We start from the raw sequence: 23,060 nt of genomic DNA on the forward strand, positions 1-23,060 counted from the left end.
TAACTGAAATTGATATTGGGCTCATAAAGAAATTGAAGTAAAATTGCTCTAAAGCATAGAACATACCATCGTTGCCTAAAATTAACATGGTATCAAAGGTGAGGTGAAGACAAAGCCCAAGCAAGAGTGAAAGAGCAATCACCAAAGACAGTTGGACAAAGACAAAAGACTTAATGGGTTCCTCATCCTACTTCTTGGATGAAGACAAGCTCCATGATAAATCTAACTATCATGGATGGAAGATGTCTCTTGATTTGACCTTAGAAGAGAATGAAGTGATGGATTATGTGCAAGGTAAAATCCCTGAGCCTCCTTCAAATGCACCGGTTGCTGCAAAAACCAAGTACAATAAGGCTGAAGTCAAAGCGAAGAAGATTATCAGGGATTCCATTGACAAGCATCTAGTGGCCTATATCTCTGAATTGAAGACCTCCAAAGAGATATACAACAGGTTGGTTGGCATGTTCAAGGTTAGTAATGCTAATCAAATTCTCTTTCTCAAGAATAAGTTGAAGGATATTAAGAAGGGAAAGGACGAGGACAGTCAATCCTATTTCTTGAGGATTACTGAGATCAAGAATGATCTACTCTCGATTGGAGAAGCCATTCCTGACATGGAAGTTACTGTCACCACCCTTGGAGGACTCCCACCTGAGTGGTATGTATTTAGAACCACTATACTCAATAATGATCGCATTCCAAGGTTTGAAGAATTGATGTCAAGATGCATTCAAGAAGAAACAAGAATGGTGGAGCAAGAAATGCCTTCTAATAGAAGCAACCCCACTGCATTCTCTGCTCATGCCAAAAGGGGAAATAATGCAAGGTCTAAAGGTCATTTCCATGGAAAGCATAGATCTAGAGGAAGAAGGAAGGACAGGTGCTTTGTTTGCAATAAGTTTGGCCACTATGCAAGGGAGTGTCCTAATAGAAGGGATACACTTCAAGATGATGACTATCATAACAACTCCAAGGGCAACTTCAACAACAACGATCAAAGAAATGGCAAGTCAAATGATGCAGGAGCATCTAGGCCTAACCAGCGATGTGATGGAAGTCGTCACATGTTGTAACTAATGCAAGTTTGGAGGAAGATTTGGTTGTTTAATTTGTATTAATTTCAAAATAAATGTAAGTAATTAATTATTGCCTAATTCTGAACTGAATTGGGAATAAATGGCAAAGTGATCCTCCCTGCGTGGAGATCAAGCCAAGTAGTTTAGTTTGTTCAAATTAGGATAGGATTTGATTTCTAAATGTATAGTCTATTCCTTCATTTGTGGAAGGAAACTGTTAGGTATGACATATATGTAATTTCCTTTGTTTTCTGAGAGGGGATTCGAGAGAGAGATAGAGAGGGAGGATTAGAGAGGATTCGAGAGTAATGTAAGCCTACAGGTATCATAGGAGAAAAAGGGCCACTAATTTGTAGAATCAGGCCAGAGAGGATTGAGGAGTGGAGTTAGTAGAGCGAGAGTAAGACAGTGTGGACTGCATTTCTTTTGAGACAAAGATCCTTAATGTTGTAATCTGGCCCAAGGCCGAGACTCTGTAATGGATTCATTGTGAATAAATCAATGTTGCGTGCATTATTATATAAACGGCCCGTGGAGGCCTCGATTGCTTGCTTTTTCTCTGTATTTGGATGATTTTGGTACTGGCTCTATGTTTTCATAATTTGTCATAGAAATCCCAATGGTTAAGGCAAATTTGGTGTAGTTTCACAAGCAAAAATCCCATTTACACAGAGAAATTGAGCAAAACACTCGGTGGATTCAGCAAAATGGATTTGAAATAATATAAACGCCACTTTTGGGACTTATCGGGTCCGAGTAACATTATATATATCGCATCGCTCAATCGGATCGGCACAGGTCACAGGCATGTCTCTAAACCCCGGTGATATGCAATTGCCGACATATCGCATCAGCACTTCAGAGCAGGAGCAGTAAAGTGTTAAGTGGCATATTGTGATCGCCAGTAGCGATTAGCAATATCGCATCAGACCTCCACCAAAGGGATAGCGCGATAGTGCAGACCATTGGGCCTGTCGATTGCCGATAAGGCAATTTGATCTGGACTGTCAGATCTCATAGCTCCAGATCAACGGTCACCAAAGCTCGGTGCGTTGACTTTCGCATACAATAAGCGCGTCAATGTAAAAGTGGTAAATATCAATGCTTTTGTGTGATTTTCAATGTATCTCCGCGTATTCATATATTCTGATGCATATGAGCCTGCGATCGTTCGCGATAGCGATATTATGATAAATCAATGGTAAAGGGGTGATGTGTGGACCCGATAGGGTTATGAACACAGGTATAATGTTTATTGAAGTACGGTTAAGCATAGTGGGGCGGAATTTCTCGTGTATTCCTTGTGGTTCTTTGTATTTTCGATAAAAGGCATGACTCCAGATTTTAAAAGGAAAAAGTGCCAAAGAACACTTCCTATATATATATATATATGAGTGTGTATAAAGCTCAGGAAGGGGCCTTATGGGGAAAATGAGTCCCGATAAGGTATATTGGTTGTGGTAGCCTTAGGGTTGCATCATTTTGGTATCACAGCAGGTTTGTGATTGAAATAACTAATAGCAGAGCATAATTGTAATTAAATAATTGGGGTTAAACAGAACAGAGAAATTCTGTATGAAGGAATTAAAAACAGAGTTATGTGTTAAAGTATTTATGCAAGCAAGAGGAAGGATTAGATTCTAATCTGACAGAAGGAAGGCACACAAAGGTGATGTGTAGCAGAACTTGCAGATGCAAGAGATAGAGGAAATCCATTCAAAACACAGGTGATAGCATAAGAAAGTGTGAAGACTGCAGCAATATAGAACAAGAGAAGCTGTGAGAGAAGAACCAGATGTGTTCTTAAAAGCAGAGCAAGGAAAGCACTCTAAAGTGGCAGTGAACCTAAAGAATCCAACAAGAGATTGGACAGAGAGGACAGTTGAAGTGTTCTCAAGAGAGAGTGAGAGATTGTAGAAGCCTAGAAGGAGCAAAGGTGTTGCTCAAGAGGAGGTTCCAAATAGAGGACCGTGCTTACCAAAAGACTGAGTGAGGAGAGCTTAGTGAAGTAAGATCGCAATAAGGAGGACTTGTTGTTGCAAAGGCTTGTTGCAGAGGAGTGAGAAGCTCATGAAGAAAGAGGAGAAGAAGATGACTACTGATAGTCATTGCAGAGGTTCAGAAAGAAGCCACAGCAGAAGGAAAGATACCAAAGCAAATGGCATGAGGATGAGTTAAGAAGAGTTTGACAGAGAGAGAGCTGAGATAGATTTCCAGATTGGAATATTGATGGAGATGCTGCAGAGAAGTGATGAAGACCAAAAGCATCATTGGACCATGAGAAGGAGAGTAAAGTGGCAGAGGCTACAAGAGGAGAAATCAGCGAGTGAATTTAGGGATAGCAGAAGAATTGAGAAAGATGAAAGATTGAGCAGATATTGAGTGCTCAAGAGGAACTAGAGGAACTCAAAGAAGCAGAAGCAGAAATGGAAGTTTCCATTTGTAGACCAGAACAAGGTGAAACGTTGGGTGAAGAGGATATTGAGAGATCAGCTGAAGATCTCATGGACTATTGGCATAGTTCAAAACAATTAAAAGATATGATGATAAGGGAAGCAGATGAGGCAATGGAGCCTTGTGATTTTTATTCTCATAGTTTGTGTATGTTTGCAGGATATGCAGAGGATGATGGACAGTCTGGTGAAACTGTCACAAGCAGGAATGAAGCTCTTAAGGTGAAGTATGATGGAGAATTCCTTTTAGAGGAAGAAAGTGCTGGTGCATTGCAGCAGAAAGAGTTCATAGATGAATTTCTGTTTGGGGTAAGACAATCAGATAAAGTTGATATGGACCAAAAGTCTAATGACAATGCCATAGCGGTATTACAAGGAGGTAAGCAAATGAAATTGTCTGATGAAATTGATCAAAAAACTTTGCAATATGACAGTGTAGGAAAGAGGATAATTCAAGAGGATTGCCATGAAAAGAATGAAGTTGAGAATAGAAGTTGTGATGAACTGCTGGAGAGATTTCACATGGAATTAGAATTCTTGGAAAGATTGCTCAAGGAACCTGAAGGAGAAACGAAGCTTTCAGAACGTGATAAAGAAGAGATTATGGTTACTATGCATGATAAGGATGAACTGTCTCTAACATTTATAGAGTCAAGTAAATGTTTAGACTCTTCAGTTAATGATGTGACTGCAAGTATAGAAGACAACATTAATAAATATGATGCTGACATTAGAGAAATTGAGCAAAGATTATTTGAAGGTGAAATGGAAAATCCGGAGCAACAAGGAAGTTATGTCCTCAAAGACATGAAGGAAACAAAAGTATTAATTCAACAAGATGAAGATGGAAGAAACCAGCAATTTAAAGGAGATGATCAGCAACATGAGAATGAATTTGAGGAAGGCATTAGATTGCAGAAGTATAGCAACTGGTAGCAGAATGAAGAACAAGAGATTAGTCTGGCAGTACAAAAAAAGACAAGTGAAGATCGAAGATACAGATGGAGAATGAAGAAAAGGGTCAAGTGGAAGCTATTGCAACAAAGGTGGAATGGCAAGCTGATAAACGAGTTCAGGGAACTTGAACAAATTCATATTGATTTGTTAGAGAAGGAGAGACTCAAAGGAATGGAGTCGCAACAAGAAGGGTCTGTTGAAATCCAAAAGATCTATGATGGAGGATTGGTGCTTGAAGCATCAAAAGAAGATGAAAGGTATTGTATTATGAAAACTAAAAGTTGTTGTGTGTTTGCAGGGCATATAGACTTGAGGGAAGACAAGCAATTATTGGAAATTGTTATATTAACAGGTTAAGAGATGACTACTCACAGTCATATGCAAAATAAGGACAAAAGTTACAGTCAAGTGAAGGGAGATGTCCAGTCAGGTGACATCCAAAGGATAATTCAAAAGGAGGATGGCAAATAAAATATTGAAATCAAAGGAATGTTTGGAAGGGGAGAGATCCATTCATATGAATATGGAACAAAGAGTTTTCTCAGGAAAACTGGTGAAGCTAATACAAACCAACTGGACAATCTTACGATGTATTCAGGAAGTGGGAGTCAACTGGAAGAGTTGATGATGAAATTATTTGAGGAGACCTTGGTGTCTCATAGTTTTGAAACTAATATTTTGTGTGTAAATGCAGGATACACTGAAGTAAGGCCATTGTTTAATGTTGTCATAAGGGAAAGGAAAAGCAAAGATATGGTGTTTCAAAAGTTAGAGGAAGTAAATTCACATAATCTTGTGATGCAGAGGAAAGAGCAGTTGTTGAACATAGTTGTAGTGAATTATGCAGATGTTAGACAACTACTGAAGACTGAAGCCAAAGGAGAACAATTACTGAAAGTTGATATAGAAGACTTTGTAGATGATAAACAGTTATTGAAGATCATTGACCTTGAAGAAAGCCAAAGAATAAGTGATCAAATTGTACAACCAAAACTAAATGAGAACACAGTTGTCATGAATGACAAATATGGAGAAGAAGTTGTCAGAAATGTTGGCACAATGAGAAAATAGGGTAAAGCATTTGTGTTTATTGAATTGATTAATTCTAATGAAGATTTATATGCAGGAACAAGGCAATGTGAAGTCAATCTGAACCAAGGAGTTAATTCTGAAGATCGGATCGAATTAATGAAGTGTGAGATCAGAATATCTTAGAAAGATGGAATTATGATGAATCTACAGTATGGGAGTGTTGAATAGAAATGAATTCAAGAGATGATAGTAACAGAATTACTATTATACTACAGGGATTTATTGATGGAGAAGAGGCTGAAGATGACATTTCAAATGCAGATGAATATAATTCCATAATCCTTAAAAGTGCAGAAATGAAGTTACTGGAAGAAGAAATATTCCAAGTACCTAATCAAGCAGGAAAAATTCTGAATTTTCAAGAAATTTGTAGAATTGCAGGTATACTGGAATTTGAAGTAAGAAGTAGTGAAGTCATGAATGAGAAACCAGAAGAAGGAACTGGAATTGTTGCAGGAGATCAATGGAGAAGGTATTGGCACAGAGATTATGATGTTCTTATTCAAGAACACAATCAGTTGCAGGAGAATAGTATTCAACATATGAGAAGTGAAATGGACAAAGAATCGAATGAGTTGTGGAAACTCATATAGCAGCATTCCAATAAAACAAATAAAGGACAAAAGAAGAAAGGAAGATTGGCTGGAAAGAATGGTACAGGCGAAGGAAATCGAAAACTGCAAATTAAGATGTGGGAGCCTGTCATAAACTGTAATGATGAGCAAACAGCAGTAAGATATATGAAAAGGACAGCAGTAGACAGTAAGAGCATAGCTAATGGGGCAATGCAGCATAAAGTATGGAGACCGGGAGAACAACAAACAACAACAGTAACCAAGGACAGACTACCAAACAAAGTATGGGATCCAGGAGGACATAGATCAGAAGCGCATGATCAGGAGATCATGATTAATTTAAACTTTGGGAGTCTGATGCAGGAGCATCTAGGCCTAGCCAGCGATGTAATGGAAGTGGTCACATGTTGAGGCTAATGCAAGTTTGGAAGAAGACTTGGTTGTTTAATTTGTATTAATTTCAAAATAAATGTAAGTAATTAATTATTGCCTAATTCTGAACTGAATTGGGAATAAATGGCAAAGTGATCCTCCCTACGTGGAGATCAAGCCAAGTAGTTTAGTTTGTTTAGATTGGGATAGGATTTGATTTCTAAATGTATAGTCTATTCCTTCATTTGTGGAAGGAAATTGTTAGGTATGACATATATGTAATTCCCTTTGTTTTCTAAGAGGGGATTCGAGAGAGAGATAGAGAGGGAGGATTAGAGAGGATTCGAGAGTAATGAGAGCCTACGCGTATCATAGGAGAAAAAGGGCCACTAATTTGTAGAATCAAGCCAGAGTGGATTGAGGAGTGGAGTTAGTAGAGCAAGAGTAAGACAGTGTGCACTGCATTTCTTTTGAGACAGAGGTCCTTAATGTTGTAATCTGGCCCAAGGCTGAGACTCTGTAATGGATTCATTGTGAATAAATCAGTGTTGCGTGCATTATTATATAAACAGCCCGTGGAGGCCTCGATTGCTTGCTTTTTCTCTGTATTTGGATGATTTTGGTATTGGCTCTATGTTTTCATACTTTGCCATAGAAATCCCCATGGTTAAGGCAAATTTGGTGTAGTTTGGGTCCGCAAGCGGAAATCCCATTTACACAGAGAAATCGCACAAAACAATCAGCGGATTCGGCAAAACGGATTTGAAATAATATAAACGCTGCTTTTGGGACTTATCGGGTCTGGGTAATATTATATATATCACATCGCTCAATCGAATCGGCGCAGGTCACAGACCTGTCTCCAAACCCCGGGGAGATGCGATTGTTGACATATCACATCAGCACTTCGAAGTGGGAGCAGTAAAGTGTTAAGTGGCGTATTGCGATCACCGATAGTGATTAGCGATATCGCATCGGACCTCCACCAAAGGGATAGCGCGATAGTGCAGACCATTGGGACTGTCGATTGCCGATAAGGCGATTTGATCTGGACCATCAGATCTCATAGCTCCAGATCAACGGTCACCAAAGCTCGGTGCGTTGACTTTCGCATACGATAAGCGCGCCAATATAGAAGTGGTAAATATCAATGCTTTTGTGTGATTTTCAATGTATCTCCACGTATTCATATATTCCGATGTATATGAGCCTGCGATGGTTCGCGATAGCGATATTATGATAAATCAATGGTAAAGGGGTGATGTGTGGACCCGATAGGGTTATGAACGCAGGTATAATGTTTATTGAAGTCCGGTTAAGCATAGTGGGGCGGAATTTCCCGTGTATTCCCTGTGGCTCTTTGTATTTCCAATAAAAGGCATGATTCCAGATTTTGATAGGAAAAAGCGCCAAAGAACGCTCCCGATATATATATATGAGTGCGTATAAAGCTCAGGAAGGGGCCTTATGGGGAAAATGAGTCCCGATAACGTATACTGGTTGTGGCAGCCTTAGGGTTGCATCATCGAATGGCAAAGGAAAAAGGAATGCAGGACATCAAGGAAATGGTCGACCCTCCAAGAAATCAAGGAACTCCAGGTATGATGAAACCAATGTTGTTAATAATAAGCAAAAAGAGTATTATCTTATATCGACCCTCTCCACTGCCTCTCCTCCGGACACTTTGGGAAATTGGCTAATTAATAGTGGTGCCTCAAGGCACTTCACCGGATACAAAGAAGCCCTCTCTAATCTAATAGAAAAGTGTAGAAATTTCTGTTTTCCCACCCCGGTTTTCAGTTTCTCCTTATTTCTCCCATGTAGTTAAATGCCCATTCCCATAACCATACATTTAACAGACTGAAAAAAATAAATATTGCTGAAAACACAAATTCTGGAAATTTTTCAGAATGCTGGAAATTGCAGAATTAAAAATCAGCAATCAAAAACAGCCATTAAAACACATTAAAACACTGATATTTTTGGTCAACTTGACCCTGGAAAAACCCCCTACAACTCTTGGGAAAAACCAGTTTGAGAGCTCTTCTTTATTTCTGAAAATTGTCTTTTTACAGTGAGAATTATTCAGCAAAAAATCAGCAAGCAAATTTACAACTTATCTCCTTTCCCGTGCCTCACAGCAATCTGGAAATTACAGCAAACAGGACAACAATAAATGTTGTACGGCCTCCGTTTTGTGTGCAGAAAAATCAGCAAACTGCTCCTCGATTTTTGTGCAAAAATCTGCCTTTCACTATGTGCTGAATCAGCTGTACAAATCTGCTCAACTGCTGCCTTGGAATGTGTGCCAAGCTGCTGTCTCCTTCTCCTCCCTGCACAGAAATCTCTCTTGCTCTCTCGCTCTCCTTCTCCCAATCTGCTCATGAAAGAATAATGACATTTTCCTCCTTTTCCTCCTTTAATATAACTCCAAGTGACTTTTGGGTGATCCAAGTGACTTTTGGGTGATCTCTATATCCAATCGCTGAAATAGATTTAGATCAATGGCTGAGATTAAATGCTCATTTAAATCTCACTTTCTATTTTTTAATTCACCCCACTTTAATAAAGACCCACTTAGTCATTTATTTCCAAAGTCATTTTTCCTTTCTAATTTTTCATTTACTTTATAAAAGTTACTTTAAAATTAGACTTAGTAACTTTATCACTTAAAGTCACTTTTAAATTAGATTTAACTTTATAAAATTATAAAGTCACTTCAGGAGAAAAAATTAAATTCTTTTGGACACTTTTCCCTAGGCCAAAGATCAAAGCCTAAGGGAACCACCTGTCCTCCGGTACCAAATTTCAACACTCCCTCTTACCGAGGAAGGTGTTCCTCACCACACCCATCTTGTCTCTGAAGTAGACATGCTTGCCCCGTGGTAAGGCTTTGGTAAGGATATCTGCAACCTGCTCATCAGTGGAAATATACTCAAGCTTCACAACTCCCTTCTGAACATAGTCTCTGATGAAATGATATCTGATCCCGATATGCTTTGACCTGTCATGAAATACTGGATTCTCCGTGAGTTTAATGCAACTCTGATTATCACAGTAAATCACTGAAGGTCTCAACGGCTGACCAAATAAGCCAAACAACATCTTGCGAAGCCAGATGGCCTCACAACTAGCTAGACTGGCTGCCATATACTCTGCTTCCGCTGAACTCAGTGCTACTGACTGCTGCTTCCGGCTGAACCATGACACTACCGCTGAACCCAACCCAAAACAGCACCCTGAAGTGCTCTTCCTATCAGAAGCACAACATGCCCAATCAGAATCAGTGTATCCTGCCAATCTCACTCCATCTCCCTGCCTGTAGTCCAGACCATAATCCACTGTCCCCTGCAAGTACCGCAAAATGTGTTTTGCAGCCACCCAGTGAACCTTCCTAGGCTCACACATAAACTGACTCATCATGTTGACTGCAAAACAGATATCTGGTCTAGTGCTAACCAAATACATCAAGAAACCAATCAGCTGCCTGTACAATGTGGGATCCACCAACTCGGAATCCGAAACATGAAGCTTCTTCCAGTTGGTGATCATCGGTGTCGACATGGGTCTACAATCCTCCATGTGGAATCTGCTAAGGATGTCCACAATATACTTCCCCTGCCCCAGGAAGAAATGCCCCTCCTCCTGCCACACCTCCAAACCCAAAAAGTAATGCATCAAGCCAATGTCCTTCATCTCAAACTCCGCCGCAAGATCTCTCTTGCAGTGCTCTATGAGTTTCTCTGCACCTGTAATAATCAAGTCATCCACATACAGCACCAGAATGAGAGGCTCCTCACCAATCATAATAAAGTAAAGGTTCGGACCTGCCTCACGCTTTGTGAAACCCATCCCCTGCAAGTATGCATCTATCCTGGAGTACCAAGCTCTGGGAGCTTGCTTCAGGCCATAAAGGGCCTTCTTCAATCTGCACACATGGGACTCCTTCCCATGCACCTCAAAGCCCTGTGGCTGCTCAATGTACACCTCCTCCTGTATGAAGCCATTGAGAAATGCGGTCTTCACATCCATCTAGTGGATCTTCCAACCCATCTCTGCTGCTATCGATATAATGGAGCGAATCGAAGTATATCGAGACACGGGAGCGAAGGTCTCCTCATAATCAACTCCCTCTACCTGGGAGAACCCTCTAGCCACAAACCTCGCTTTGAATTTCTCAATGCTGCCATCTGCAGCATGCTTTACCTTGTAAAGCCATCTGGAAGTAACCACGGATTTGCCCTCAGGCCTCGACACCACCTCCCAAACATCATTCTTCATGATAGAAGAATACTCCTCCTGCATGGCCTCTCTCCAGACCTGCTGGCTAGCTGCCTCCTCATAGCTAGAAGGCTCAGAGTCAAGGATGCTGGTAACCATCGCCATATAACTACAAAACCTCTCAGGTGGTCTACTCTCTCTGACCAGCCTCTTCGGCTCAGCAACAGATGTGGCATCTCTCAAGGTGTCCTGAAGCCACTTGGGCTTCCTCTTCCCTGAGCGCACTTCTCCCACCGGAGAATGAAACTCCTCCTCATCATCATCAGTAGCCTAAACTCCTGACTGTCTGTCTGCTGTCCTCCTGCCTGCACCTGAACCTGTAGAAGCTGAGGTACCGTGTGAACTGTCCATCAGTGGACTCCCTAGTGAACTGCTCTGCATGCTGCCCGGAGCACCACCCCTCTGGCTCGATGAGCCACTGCTCACTGACGGACCTGACATCCTCATAGATGTACCTCCTGATCCTTCTGATCCCTGCCCACTGGATCCCTGCGACTGACTCAACTGCTGCTGAGGGTCTGGCTGATCCAGATACTCTAACTCCCGTGACCTCCTAAAGGCCCTGTCCTCCTCGAACTTCACATCCCGTCTGACAACAACTCTCCTCTGTGCAGGAATGTAAATCTGAAAGGCCTTTGAGGTCTCACTGTAGCCCACAAAGATACCCTTCTCTGCGGTGGGCTCAAGTTTGGTCCTCTTCTCCTTGGGTATATAGGAGTATGTAATGCATCCAAAGATATGAAGATGACCAAGATCAGGCTTCTTCCCAGAGAAAGCCTCCTCCGGAGTCATGTGCCCCAAGGCACGATGCGGACTCCTGTTCTGCAAGTAAACAGCTATGTTGCAGGCCTCTGTCCACAGGAACAATGGCAACCCCTGATCATGTATCATGGCTTTGGCAGCCCCTATGATGGATATGTTCTTCCTCTCCGCAACCCCGTTCTGCTGGGGGTTGTAAGGAACAGTGAACTCCCTCCTAATGCCTGCCTCCGCACAATAATCAACAAACTCTCCAAGGGTGTACTCTCCTCCATTGTCCGACCTCAGGGACTTGATCTTTCGACCTGTCTGAGTCTCCACAAGAGCTCTGAACTCCTGAAACCGCTTGAAGACCTCACTCTTGGTCTTCAAGAAATAAATCCAGTTCCTCCTGGAGTGATCATCAATGAATAAGACATAGTACTCATATCCACTCAAGGAAACATTAGACATCCGACCGCTCACATCGGAATGAATCAAATCAAGTATCCCCGTCGCTCTGCTGTCACTGCTGGGAAAAGGGGATTCGGCAAATTTGCCCATCGCACAACCTCTGCAAGTATCAAAGTGATCAGTACTGAAATCTGGCACACCTGTAGTGATCTCCCGCAATGTCCTCAAGGCTCCATGATACATATGTCCCATCCTGCGGTGCCAAATCTCACACAGCTCAGAACTGCTAGCTCCGCTGTCGGTACTACTGCTCAATGCCAAAAGGGGCTGAAATGCAAACTTGTACACCTTTGCATGGCGTACACCTATCACTCTAGCTGAATCAGCTGGAGTGCCCCTGGGTACATCAACACCTGTCCTCCCCTGAACAGTACCTCATATCCTCTGTCCTCCAAAGCTGAGACGGATATGAGGTTCTTCCTCATCCCTGGCACATAAAGAACCTCTGACACCTTCAAGGGAGGTTTGGACTCCCTCTGAAATGTCACTGTCCCCACCCCGACTGCTCTAACAACTCTGTCATCACCGAGTACTACCTCAATATCAGTGCCACTCTCTGAAAGCTCTGAGAAGTACTCACGGACTCTTGTCATATGACGTGAAGCCCCACTATCCACATACCAGATACCTGAAGATGCTCCGCTAATCGAGGGAAAAGCATGCTCCCTCTGAACCTGTGTGGCAGGTGATCCTGCACTAGAGGACTCACACGTAGTGAACGCAAACTCCCGGTCAAAACGACCTGTAAAGTCCTCAATCTCTGCTGAAGCTGCCACGTCCTGGTTCTTCCCCTTCTTCTTCTTCTTCTCCGGACACACAACTGCATAGTGTCCCATCTTTTGACAATTCCAACATTTCACCTTGGAATAGTCCTTCTGTGTGTTCCCCTGTTTACCTTTACCTTTGCCTTTGTCTTTTCCCCCACCACTGCTTGTGGAAGCCTGCTTCTTCCCTTTGTCTTTCTTGCCTCCTGCCACCAGTGCTACGTCCTCATCCTGCTCAACTGGCTTGGCTGCCCCAAGCTGTCCTTTCCTGATCTCTGTCTGAATACAATCATCCCAAAACCTCTCCCATGTGGGAAAGGTCTCACGTGCACAAACCCCATCAGCAAAGTTCAACCATGAACAGGGGAGGCCATTCACTGCAATACGCACCAACTTAGTGGATAGAATGGCCTCTCCAATCGCTGCCAACTCATCTCTCACATTAGTAATCTTTGTGAGATATCCAGCTGCACTATCATTACCCATCTTAATGTTCTTCAGCTTCTCCTTCAGGACCATCTTCCGGTTCTCATTGGTACTCTGGTAGAGATTGGACAATGCTGTCCACATCTCATGGGCATTGCTCTTTCCTCTCACATGAGGAATGCAATGGTCTTTGATTCCGTCTAGAATCAGCCTCTTACCCTTATTGTTCTTCTTTTTATACTCAGCCAACTGAGTAACATCAGTGGGCACAACAACAGGGTTCTGTGCGGTATGCACCATGATATCCCAGACTTCTGCCTCCTCAAAGATACTCTGCATTCTCTCCTTCCAAACACTGTAATTTGTATGCCCATCCAACCTATCCTCCACCCTCAATCCCAATGACATCCTGTTGTCCTAAAACTGAAAAATAGCACTGTTGTAGTAAAGATAAAACTGTTGTTTATGAAAAAATCAGCTTGCTGGAATTTTCTGAGTGAAAAATCAGCAACTGTAATTTTTCCTTTTGCTGTCCCAAACTGCCCTTCAGCACTCAAGCTCTGATACCATGTAGAAATTTCTGTTTTCCCACCCCGGTTTTCAGTTTCTCCTTATTTCTCCCATGTAGTTAAATGTCCATTCCCATAACCATACATTTAACAGACTGAAAAAAATAAATATTGCTGAAAACACAAATTCTGGAAATTTTTCAGAATGCTGGAAATTGCAGAATTAAAAATCAGCAATCAAAAACAGCCATTAAAACACATTAAAACACTGATATTTTTGGTCAACTTGACCCTGGAAAAACCCCCTACTTGGAGACGATGCCACCTATCCCGTGAAGGGAGTAGGGAATGTTACCCTTCAATTGAATCAAGGTAACATTATTCATTTGCAAGAAGTACTATATGTACCCGATCTCAAGAAGAAACTGGTGTCCATTTCAGCAATGGAAGATAAAGGATTCAATGTGGCTTTTATCGATGGAAAGGTATGTGTTTGGAAAAGAAATTTCAGAGATGCTTTTACTCTTGGGTTCGGGGTTGACAGTTTGTATCAAGTTGGAGGAAGTCCATTGGGAGCCATGTCTTGCGACACATCTCTACAATCTAAACTATGGCACCAGAGCTTCGCCCATCTTCATTATAAGGCCCTACCCGATGTGAGACCGATGGTGACAGGTATGCCCGAGTATGAATTCCAAGACTATTGCAGAGAAGTTGGCATTAAGAGGGAGACTACAACGCCATACACTCCCGAGCAGAATGGGGTGGCTGAAAGGAAAAATCACTCTATTGTAGAAGTTGTCTGTGCCATGCTTCATGATCAAGGCCTTCCAAAGCTTCTATGGGGTGAAACTGCAAATACCGTCGTGTATGTTCAAAACCGATACCCTCATCAAGCATTGGACTCCAAGACTATCGAAGAAATGTTCACTGGTAAGAAACCCGATGTCTTTCATTTTAGGATTTTTGGAAGCCCTATATATTTTCATGTGCCGAAAGAGAAAAGAAGCAAACTGGGTGCATCTGGAAAGAAATGAATCTTTGTGGGCTATAGTGAAAATTCTAAGGGATATAGAATTTATGTGGCTAGTCAAAAGGAAGTTGAGATAAGTCATGATGTCACCTTCGACGAAGATATGACCCTCAGGAAGATCAATAACCTTCCTATCCTACGGAAAGACTAACAAGAAATCAGCGTGAAAAAGAGGACGCAATGATGTCTGATGTTGATGAACCTATGGATCCTATTGATCCACTCCCTCATGAGCCTTCCTCCTCCAAGAGGAGACCCTCATGGCTTAGGGAGACTCTCGAAGATGCTAAGAGGCACATTGCACCAAGGGGGACTTTCCGTGAAAGCAAGAAGCCGAATAGGTACCAAGGATATTTGACCGCCATGAGCACTATCATTCAAAATGAGCTTTCATCATTCGAAGAAGTCGTGAAGCAACAAGTATGGAAGGATGCTATGAATGAAGAATTCGAGTCAATTATGAAGAATGATGTCTGGAATGTGGTCCCTAGACCCCAGGACAAATCAGTTGTCACTTCTAAGTGGCTCTACAAAATCAAGCATGGCGCTGATGGAAGTGCAGAAAAGTTTAAGGCTCGCTTTGTTGCTCGAGGCTTCTCTCAAAAGGAAGGTGTAGATTACGATGAAATATTTGCACCTGTTTCCCGATACACCACCATCCGCTCGATCATAGCCCTTGCTGCCTCGCAAGGATGGAACCTACATCAGATGGATGTCAAGACCGCCTTCTTACATGGTTCAATCAAAGAGGAAGTCTATGTGGAACAACTCAAGGGGTTTGAAGTTCATGATCGGGAATCTCATGTATGCAGGGTGAAGAAAGCTCTCTATGGATTGAAGCAAGCACCCCACGCTTGGTATGAGAGGATCGATAGCTATGTGATGAAGTTGGGATTCACTAGAAGTGAAGTCGATCCGAACCTTTACTTGAAGGTTGAAAATGATAAACCTCTCATTCTGATACTTTAAGTGGACGACCTCTTTTTGATAGGTGCACACCCTTTCATTCACAAATGTAAGAGGGAGTTGGCTTCTGAATTTGAGATGAAGGACCTAGGATCAATGCACTATTTCCTAGGGTTGCAGGTCTAGCAAAAGCCAAGTGAAATTTTCCTTTCTCAAGGAAAATATGTTGTGAAGATATTGGAAAGATTTGGGATGGTGGACTGCAAGCCTGTGACTAATCCGATGGAACTTAACTTTAAGAAGTTATGTGGTAGCCTGTGACTAATCCAATGGAACTTAACTTTAAGAAGTTATGTGGTAGCCTGTGACTAATCCGATGGAACTTAACTTTAAGAATTTATGTGGTAGTGTTGCGGACGTGAATTCGGAAATGCTTCTCAGTATCGTCAACTCATAGGAGCACTGATGTTCTTGGTGAACTTTCGTCCGAACATATGTTTTATAGTTAACACATTGAGCTAGTACATGGTTGAGCCTCATCATATACATTGGATTGCCGCCAAGAATCTACTGAGATATCTTCGGGGCACAATCACTCATGGACTGAGATACACTGTCGGAATTGTGAGGCTACATGATTATTTTGATGTTGATTGGGCTGGCAATGTGGTGGATCGCAAGAGCACTTCTCGATGTTGTTTTTCTTTGGGTTCTACTTCAATATCCTGGATGAGCAGGAAGCAAAAATCGACTGCCTTGAGCACCACCGAGGCCGAATACATAGCTGCAAGTATGGCCTCCTGTGAAGTTGTCTGGTTGAGGAAGCTCTTCAGTGAGCTGTTTGGACATGTGCTAGATACCACCGTGATCCTCTGCAAAAACCAGAGTGGGATCCGATTATTAGAGAATCTTGTGTTTGAGTAGGAACGAATGGAAGGAACAACACCCCGTGCCTGAAGGTCCTGAATCGAAATGTGACCATGTGTTAGTGTGTGTATGTGTGTATGTGTGATAGTATTTGGGTAAGTAGTCTTTTTGTATGAACGATTGGGAAAGAGTGGGAAAGAGTGGGTAAGAAAGAAGGCAAGGTTAGGTAAGAGCAACTCGATCTACTTTAGCAGATCGATCTACAGGATGGGAACTAACTGCACCGCACATTACCGCACATGACCTTCTCCCGTATGTATCTACCGGGATCCAAGCATATAGATATTAGGTACCACTTTATCCGGGATATGGTACAACGAGGAGCAATAAGACTCCATCACATTGGCACTGATGAGCAGGTCGCCGATATTCTAACAAAGCCCCTGGGAAGGTCAAATTCTTGGCCTTCCGAGAACGACTTGGAGTCGTGGAGAGTATGAGATGGACATTGAGCGTTGGGAGCTCCGGGGGGCTTGGGGTACTTCTTTGGGCGGTGAACAACCATAGGGTGAGAGGTTCAGCCTTCCCCTAGTGGTTCGTTGTGTACAGGGTGAGTGATTCATCCTTCCCCTGTGTACCCCTTGGTGACATGTGAGCAGGACGAGTGGTTCATCCTTCTCCTGCTGAGACATCCTACACATGCAGTCTGGGACTCACGGGGAGTACCTCTCATCTAGCCAATGAGTAGGGAAATGAGGATAGGGACCATAGTACTACCGATGGACACATCGTCTACTATTGTACTCCCTATGTTAGGATGTCTAATATTGATCTGGGATCAATGGGAACTGACTTTAGGTCAGCAAGAATGGTATGAGACACTCTTTTGATTGGAACTGACTTCGGGTCAGTAAGAGTGGTATCAGACACTCTCTTTTGATTAGAACTAACTTTGGGTCAGTAAGAGTGGTATGAGACACTCTCTTTTGATTGGGACTGACTTCGAGTCAGTACAGAATGGTATGATACATTCTCAATCACTTCTTCTTCTTCATAGTTCAGCAGAGCAATGCATCAATGGTAGAGATAGTACAAATTGGCAGATGGATTAGCAGGTGGAGTTCTCCCTAGTTGAGAGGGAGTGTTAAAATTGGCAACTAGGAACAAACTCCACATGGGTCATCTTATTTATGACCGCTGATATTTTTCTTGGATTCCTCTCTTCGAAAGGTGTAGGATTGATCTAAAGATGATCTGATTCAAACATGTACAAATGAAGATATGAATTTATTTATATTATGGACAAATTGTCAAGGTCGACCGGCAAACTCATGTAGGCTCAAAAGCCCAACAGTCACGTCTATTCATCCTTACGCTTACCTATAAATACATGATGCCTCATCCTCATTTGGACATCACTCATCTTCACACATCTCTCTCCTCATCTGAATGGGTACAGATTTCTGCGCAGCCTCTCCACACGTGCGCAGAAGACAACAACAATTTTTTGTTTTGGACGTTGACCAGCGTTGACTGAATTTCAGGAAGGGTTTGACTAGCGTTGACCAGCCAGTATTGACCTATTTGATTGCGTTTTTGTGAGGGTTATTTCTATTTGGGCAAGCCGCATTTATGGGCATAGAAATTGAGGCAATCCGTACTGTTTGACCAATGTTGACTATGGTTAGGGTTGACCGCAAGTTGACTGTTTGACCAAACTTTGACTGGGCAGAATTCAATTGTTTTGAGGGTTGTTTCATCTTGTTGTTTGGAAGCCAAAGTTAACTGAAGTTGATCGAGTCTTTGAGGGTCAAATCTACCCTATTGACCAGCCTTGACTTTTCTGGTTAGGGCTCTTTTGTTGCTGTTATAAATTATCAGAATTTGTAAATTGTACTATCTCTCTCTACTGAATTATTGAAAGACTAAAATAAGATTTGATCAAGGGTTTCCCCGCATTGGGGTTTGTCCCTCGCTAGTGCCACGTCTTGTGTCCTCTTGTCTTGGCTTGTCTTCTACTGTTTATGTTTATGTTCAATCAGCATTTTACTTGCATGTAAAATTGCTCTAAAGCATAGAACATACCATTGTTGCCTAAAATTAACATTTAATCAGTTAGAAGAATTAATTATAGTTATTGCATTTCAAGGAAAAATTCACATGGTATCATTTCAAGTGACAGATTAGAGGCCCAAAGACAAAGGGAGAGAAATTCGCAATTCAGAGGGAGAAACAGCACAATTTCTCCAGATCTGCGCAAAGTCATCTAGGCAATTCGAATTGTTGAGCAGAGGGGTCGATTTTCAAGTGTAGGTGGTAGGAAAATCCGCATAGCCCAATAGCAGTTCCAACAAGTAGTGGTGAAGCCGAGAAGCAGTTCCAATGAAGCAGATCTGGGCACAGTTGACTAGCAACAATTTTGCAGTAGCAGAATCAACGTCGGGTGGAAGAGAAATTGCACACTATGGAGTTTTTCTCAAAGGATTTCCAGTTTCAATCTTGAAGGAAATCTAAAATTTCTAGTTGCAGAGGCAGAACTAGCAGGCAGGACTGTGCATTCCAGAAAAGAGTGTGAATTGCAAAGCCTAGTTGCCGAGGCAGAACTAGCAGGCAGGACTGTGCATTCCAGAAAAGAGTGTGAATTGCAAAGCAGGTAGCCAAGCATGAGAGGGTGGAGATTCTTGTTTATTTTCCAATTGTGAGTTTTGTATAAAATGGCCTCAACGGGACTTCAAGATCAGGACAAGCTAGATGGAGCCTTGAATTATTGTATTTGGAAAGCTAGGATGTCTTTCCTACTAGATGAGCATGGTCTGAGGTCATCTACAGATAGAGTTGTTACAGTACCGCAACAGCTAAAGAACTACAATAAGGAGATGGCCAAGGCGAAGCGGTTTATCCTAGATGGAGTGCGAGATCATGTAGTCTCACACCTAGCGGCCAAGAACACGGCCAAAGAGATGTGGGATGCTCTCCGTAGCACCATACCAAAATCCTTCCAAGAATTGGAAGACGTTCTTGATGGAGAAGCTAAGAACCACTAAGATGCAGAAGGGAGAAGGAGTTACCCTCTACCTTATCAAGATTCAAGATATCCGGAATGAGTTTTCCGTAGTTCGAGAGACACTTCAAGAAGTTAAACTTGTGTGTGTAGCTATCAATGGTTTCCCCGAGGAATGGGCTACTTTTGTCCAAGGCATGACTAGACGAGATCAGCGACTAGGATGGGATCAATTGTGGGCAGATTTCACGCGGGAGGAGATGTGACTTGCTCTAGTCAAGAGTAGTCTTTGTGGCAGTAGCAGAGGATCAAAAAGTGTGAAGGAGGAAGAGAACGTAGCCCTTGCATCAAAGGGAAAGGCAAAGAAAGGTCTCATTCAGGGACAAGGCTCACAGGGAGGAGAAAAGAAGAAAAAGGATTTGTCAAAGATCAAATGCTTCAGGTGTGGTGAGTTTGGTCACTACAGTACCTAGTGTGCTCAACGGAAGAAGGACAAGAAGGAAAAACAGGAGCAGGCAGGAGCTTCAGCGGAGACTGATCAATTATCCTCCAGGTTGGAGGAAGATTTCGCTTTGTATGCAACTATACCTCCAGGAGAGAGGTGGGGAGACATTGAGCTCTAGACTCCAGAGTTGCACAAAGCTGGGCAAGATCCTTCGAGGAGAGCATCAGTCAGGTGTTTCCTCTTGGATCAATACCCTTGCTACAAGGGCCCACAGTATTCAATAGCAGATGGATTAGTGATCAGGATAGCGCAGTTAGATCTCAAGGGACAGTTGCAATACTAGTTGCAGTCAGATGTTGAGGGGCGCAGAGCAGTTGCAGCGCAAACAGTTAGTAGACAGAGCAAAGGCTAGTAGGAATCGGAGACTCGAGAGGCAGTTGCAGAGCCACTCCAGTGGCACAGTTGATTCAAAGATTTGTTCTTAGTTGTAGTAGTTGCGGCCAAAGCAGCAACATGAGATCAGTTGTAGCATAGTGTAGAGTTGGCAGTAGTACAAGATGTACAGTGTAGTATCAGCAGCAACACAGATGCAATGTTGGTTCAGCTCATAATCGCAGATGAATCAGAGATGTGCAGTAGTTGGTGGGCAATGGGTCACAATTGTCAGACATCAGCAACGTGTATGGGAGGATTTTATGAGATCGTATACAACACCTTCCTCGCTAAGAGGGAGTGTTAGCTTTTTATGGTTGGGTATCATCAGACAGGTGTTATAGTCTCAATTTTGGTTAAAGAGGCTAAGAAACACTAGAACTCCAGAACCCAAAAAAAGTTTCAAGAGAAAACACCTAGATGTTGCTCAATTAAATTAATTAGTCAGTAATTAAATTTTTCCTAAGTTTAAAATAGAAAAAATGATTAATTAACAGGAATTAACTGAGAAATGTGAGATTTGTCTAGAAACTCACATGGATCGACTCAGAGATGATCTTAGTCGTTGATGAGGATTTAATCATGGTCGTTGGTGAACCAACGAAAAATTATAAGAGAAGGTTGATGGGGTTAGAGAAGCACACACTTGAGGTCGATTTCTTTGGCAAATCGAGCTATCCAATAGCAGCAGTTGAGCAGGGAAGAGGAGCTTGAGCCAACAGGGAAGCAAAGTTAGTGAGTCTAGAGGAAGATTTCCAGTTCCGAAGAGGCAGCAACGGGAGGCGGAGTTATTCAACTAGAGGCTACACAGGCAACTTCAAAGTGGCAAATCGGTCTAGCTGAGCAAGGGGTTGATTCAGTTTCCATAGACCGGGAAAATTCTCCAGAGGCCCGGAGGATCACTTCTAGCAGCAACAGGCAGGACATCAAACTCAAAGGCAGATTCCAAGAGTGCAAGTTACATGCTATGCAACATCTGCGCAGAGGCATGCGCAAGGGTTTTGGACGGCCAATTTTCTGAGTGGCGTTATGCCGGGATTGCCCGTGGAGGAAGGAGAAATCCCTCAAATAATTTTGCCAAATCTTCTTGCTAAGGATTGCTAAGCTTTGGCATCCAAATTGTACTCAAATTTCCCTGGTGCATAATAATAATAAAACCCTCATCTACTACATCGGTTTTCCCGCATTGGGTTTTTCCGAGGACAATTGTCCAAAAATAACGGTGTCATATTTTTATGTGTGTGCTCTATATTTCTTAGTTTCCAATATTTTATTTTCCACAACGTTTTATTTGTGAAGAAATTGCACTATGATTAATTTGTTATTTTTCCATAACAAAATAAACTGCATAATTTAATCAGCTAGAAGAATTAATTCCAGTTGATGCATTTCAAGGAAAAATTCACATCAAATGTGAGGGAGGCTGGAGCCCTAGCCTTTTGATTGCCCTCGCCCAAGTCGCAAAACTCCCCCTCTCTCAGAACATTTGCGGTTTCTTTGTTATTTGCTTTCCTTCTCTTTGTATGTAAGACTGCTCATGGTTACCTCGGTTATGGCTTTTCAAATTGAGGATCAACAAGGGTTTGTGGACAGACATCTTTCATCTTCTGGTTGGTTTATAGCTTTATTGTGCCTTTGAGGTCTCATATCCCAGAGGCGATCCGACCTTGGGTTTGTTTCAGGGCAATTGGGGACTCTCCCCAGTTGCCTGTCCCCTTGAAACTCTCCACGATAGGTGCTTCCTTTTGGTTCACCCTCATCTACAGCCCAACCACCTCCACGCATGGACCATCTTTGAGAGCTCTCATTGGTATTAGAGGACAATTGGGCACTCTCATGCACCAACAGGACACCAAAATTTAGGAGAATAGAGCCTTTGGCCTTTCTCTCACGCACCAACTGCATGCATAAGAACACTCTGCTACAGAGCACATGGGCATCATAATGGGCATCGCAGTCAATCTAAAAAGGCAAGTCGGCAAAATGGAAGCTTGATTTGTAGCTCTCTGTTACATCATCAGCAGGTTGACTCAGAACAACTCAGTCAGACCCTCCATTATACAAGAAATTCTGGCTACAAGGGAAGATAAAGAAGACGCACAGTGTGGTCTCCTAGACTTAAATGAACCAGTGCAGGACCCTCTCGCAACGAAGCCTGCAGGGGCAGCTGAAGACAATGGTGTTTCTGGATCTCCCCACTTCTCCAGCTAATGTTTTTTAGAGTTCTATGTCTCTGGGTCCTTCTGTACGATCTACACTATAAAGTCTTTTTTACTTGTTTTGTCCATCTATTGGCTGGCTGTTGCCACTACCAGCCAAAATAACAGTTATGTACAGCCTCCAGGTTCTATGGGCCTCTGCAATTTCTCTGCACTGATGCTGATGGTCCATGGACAAATAGTCTCGGCCTTTTTTTGCATAATCCAAATCATCTACCAATTCTTTTAAAAGAGGAAAATTGAGTAGTGATGATCACCTGTCATATGGGTTTGATTCAATGGTTAAGGGGGATGGTGATATTACCCACCGGTGTTGAAATCCCAAAGACATCCTTCGTTTGTACAAGCAGGAGTGTTTCAAGCCGTTTGAGGAAAACGATTAGGTTGAGCTGCAAGTCTTTGTCAAATTGAGCGAAACAAGTTCGAGTATTATAAGCCAG

General features: G+C 42.4%; 1 protein-coding gene across 3 annotated transcripts in view; it reads right to left on the minus strand.

Moving 5' to 3' along the window:
- The window catches only part of LOC149206633 (CRS2-associated factor 1, mitochondrial-like), a 122,106-nt gene that overhangs the window by 97,909 nt on the left and 1,137 nt on the right, over positions 1-23,060 (minus strand). The window lies entirely within an intron of this gene.

This window comes from Pinus tabuliformis, chromosome 1_2 (genome assembly GCF_031772625.1).
Source record: "Pinus tabuliformis cultivar Carrire ecotype Pingquan chromosome 1_2, CPIR1, whole genome shotgun sequence".
NCBI lineage: Eukaryota > Viridiplantae > Streptophyta > Pinopsida > Pinales > Pinaceae > Pinus > Pinus tabuliformis.